Source organism: Zonotrichia albicollis, chromosome Z (genome assembly GCF_047830755.1).
Source record: "Zonotrichia albicollis isolate bZonAlb1 chromosome Z, bZonAlb1.hap1, whole genome shotgun sequence".
In the NCBI taxonomy this organism is placed as follows: domain Eukaryota; kingdom Metazoa; phylum Chordata; class Aves; order Passeriformes; family Passerellidae; genus Zonotrichia; species Zonotrichia albicollis.
The window spans coordinates 3,030,582-3,034,390 of record NC_133860.1 but is presented as its reverse complement, the minus strand read 5'-3'; positions in this window follow the sequence as shown (position 1 = coordinate 3,034,390).

The window sequence follows — 3,809 nt, the reverse complement described above, 5'->3', positions numbered from 1 at the left end:
TATGTCCCATGCACAGACATGTTAGAACCTACTTTAGAACTCATACTGTGGACAGGCATGGTGTATTGCTAGCACTGTGTGTGTTAATCCACTGTGTTGATGGCAATCTTTTAAAGATACAAGTTGCTGTGAACGAACAATCATGGTCAAAGCAAGAGTAAGGAAGCAAAGAAGTATTCACAGCTCACAAAATCAAATTCCATGTAAGAAAAAACTCTAAACACTTTGCTTTTTTGCTAGTGTCCCCTTAATATGATTGAGAAATTAAATTTTGGAGTTGTTTACATGCAAATTAGCCATTATGAAAAGAATCCCCTCTATTGAGCTAAAGATACCTTGAAGTCTGATAAACAGCTTGTTTCATGTCTTATATTTTTGCTGATTTTGTGATGGAAGGATAAGGCTTCCTTTTGTTTCTCTCTAGACCTCAGCAAGCAAACAGAAGACAATTGAAGTCAATGATCTTAGAGGTATTTTCCAACATTAATGATTTTATTCTAATAAAAAAATAAAAATGCCATTAACCCTAATGAGAGGTCCAGCTCTTTGAGAAATTATATTAGGACCCAAAACCTTACACTCAGCAAAGCAGGATATATGTTTTCCTCACAATAGGTTTCTTCAGTTTTCACTGTGTAACTGCACTACTTTTCAGAGAGGTCTGCATTACCTTAACAAAATCATATCTAAAGGAAATATGTCCGTGCATTCACTGACACAAAATAGATCATGTCTGACAATATGTCATTAGCTCAAAAACCACCTAGACTGCGTCCTTTCCTATATGTGATGTACTAGTCACCACTAAGGCAGCCTTTCTAAAACCTTCAACATTTTGTCTTTCACTCTTTCTTGCCTCTGAGAATATATAGACTTTATAGCTAACTTTCACTGCATTTTTTAATGCTAGAAATTAGGCTGTTTAAATATATGGCTTTATGGATACCAGCAGACCACCTTTTAAACTTTTTATCCAAATGAATAATTTTTTATGAGATTGTTTGTTGCACATGCTGATTTTTTTCCCTATTTATACTTTACTGACAGAAAAACCTGTATTTAAGTACTAATCCTATACAACACAAATATGAGTTCCATGCAAGTCATTTTATTATGGAGCATATTTACAATAACAGAACATGGCAAAACTTTATTTCATAGAAGGAGATTATAAAAATAAAACACTTTGACAGAGCAGACATATAGAAAGAAAGAGACAAATGCCTTCTCTATCTCACCAAACATGCCTGCCCAGGTCAAGGTCACAGTGGTTTCGTTGCCTCTTTCTTTGCCTACTTCCCTAGCAAACAAACCACTGCCTGTGAGAAAAGTGGGGTAAGCCACTCCGATGCAGGTTTTTGGGGGGGTTTATGGCACTCATGCAGCTGGAAAGCATCTGGAAAGAAGAGATTCACAGCTCATTAGGTGTTCCTTCATGTTCCTTCTCCCTGTATGGGAGAAGCCAGTTGTGTACTAACAAGATTGACTCCTAGAGTCCAAAACTTTCCGTCACCACCAAATCCAGCAAAGTCTGATATTTTTCACTGTTAAATCTAGTATTCAGAATTGTCCAAGCTGGCACTGCTTTGCAAACAACAGAGACCACTTCTGAACAACTATAGCCCATACAAAATTTTCAGTCCCATCTACTAAGATTTTTTAAACAGAGTATTTTCAAGGAATGTCAGCTGTCACTAGCATTTAATTTTGATGGCTTGAGAGAGCCTTGTCATTCAGACAAATATCTTCTATGAACATTGATATGGTCTGAACAGGAGTTCTTCATTGGAATCTAGTGCTTTACTCCCTCAGGACTGCTTGCATGGCACCCTGCCTTTAGCTTCCATAAACATGGTTTTGTCTGAAAGACACCCCTTAAATCTTTTATACTGAAAGAAAATGCACATCTCTAAAACTAATCTTTGTGTTGAATGGTTCATGGAATAAATTATTTTGAAGTAACAGTGGTATTCAGACAGGAGAATGTAAAAGAAATGTGAGGACAGAAAAGAGAGCACATCAGTTTAAAGAATCCAGAAATAAGTTAAATATTTAAATTTAAAATTCTTACTGTATAAATATGACATTACCTGCTTAAACAAAAATAATCCGTTTACTTTTTTGTCACTGTGCTCTCTGTAAGAAATCTTACTTCTTTAAAGTACTCATGCACAAAGCTGTGAATGTGTGTTACAGTGAACTAAAATCACCTGTTAAAATCCTCAACTGCAAGGTCAAGTCTCATTCACAATAATGAGATGAAGGCAGAGGTACTCCAGGGAAGAATCTGGACAAGATTTTTTCTCCCAAAAGCTTTACAAACTTAAAAAAAACAAAGCTTGAAAAAGGAATCAGAAAGAAAGGACATAAAATAAATCAAAAATGCTGCTGAAGTGGGAGGATATGTTTTTATGTCAAGAGACAAGTTGTGCTGTCAATATGGATTTGATGCAGAAAACCACATTGGTAGAAATAAAATGTCTTGTATTATTTAACAGGCAGCAAAATATGATAAATTATTAAGTTTTAGCATTTGTAAGAATGCATTTTTAGTTATAAAATTTGAAAGCAAAAGTAAATTTAACATTCTATCCCCATGATATTTTGCAACCATTACCTAAAATGTCCGGGTCCTAAGATTTCTGGTTTTTCCTTATATATCTCCTTAAGAAGTACAGTTCCAGGAACACTAGAGGTCAGCATATAAAAAAATTAGATTTGAGAAAAAACTTTACACTAGCCATAATAAATAGATTCAGAGAATTCATATTAAAGTTTAAAAAAATGCAAGTCCAAAAAAGGAATGAAATGTCTGCAGGCATCAGTAATATTGACAGTGACACTCCATAGCAAGCAAAAGACAAGAAGCTGTTTGTGAACATATACAGAAAGGTAGAGCAAATAGTTTTTTTAACTTATGTGATATTTTGTTATACTTTCTCCTTTCTTGCCAATACTAATTAAATAGATGAAAAAAGGAGTGGTATCATCCACAGATAACCTACTAATATGTAGCATGTTGTTCAACTCAATCAGCTCAATCTTTAATGCAGTTATTAATGTGGATTTCAAGAAATTTTTTTAACATCTGTGAAACCTGTTTCTACTGCTATGACATTTGTGACAGATGGGCCTTATTTCCTCTTCATGGTAAATACATTTGTCCTATGCCATAAAGTAATGGAAACACTTCCTCAACAACAGCAACCAAAAAATATAGAGATGAAGAAAAATAATCTGTCAAAAGGGTACCTGCAGAAGGATTTATTTAAAGGAGCTATTCCTAGCCTCAAGGACATGATGGCACTTTAACTTGCCTTGTTTGTCAGTGCACGTGAATTGAAATTAGTACTGCAGAACAAGAAAGGATTCCATTTCAACCTACAGTTGAAGTATTCTCTATTTCATAATCTGCCTGCAAGTAAATAATACATCTTATGTCACAGTCCCATAAAAATTATATGCAGAGTTACAGTAAAAACTGGTCATTTTTTTAATTTGTTTTACTCTTTGTGGAAATCTCTCTTAGAAGACCGACAAAATAGCATAAATGTACCTGTAACACATCCTTGCTGCCTGCAAACATTTTCAGGAGGTACCCCGAGCTCTCAATATCCAAGTCAGCATTTTAAAAACATCGAAAAGAAATCTGAAAAACCTTGTGTGCTAAGCACCAAGATAACAATTGCAAACCTGAATAGACAACTACATGTAGCACACAGGTAAGCAGCAAGTTTCCTGCATTTTCAGAGAACAGCCCCTATCATCTCTGGGTTCTGGAGTCTATCTCTGGCAGAGATGCTTTTCTT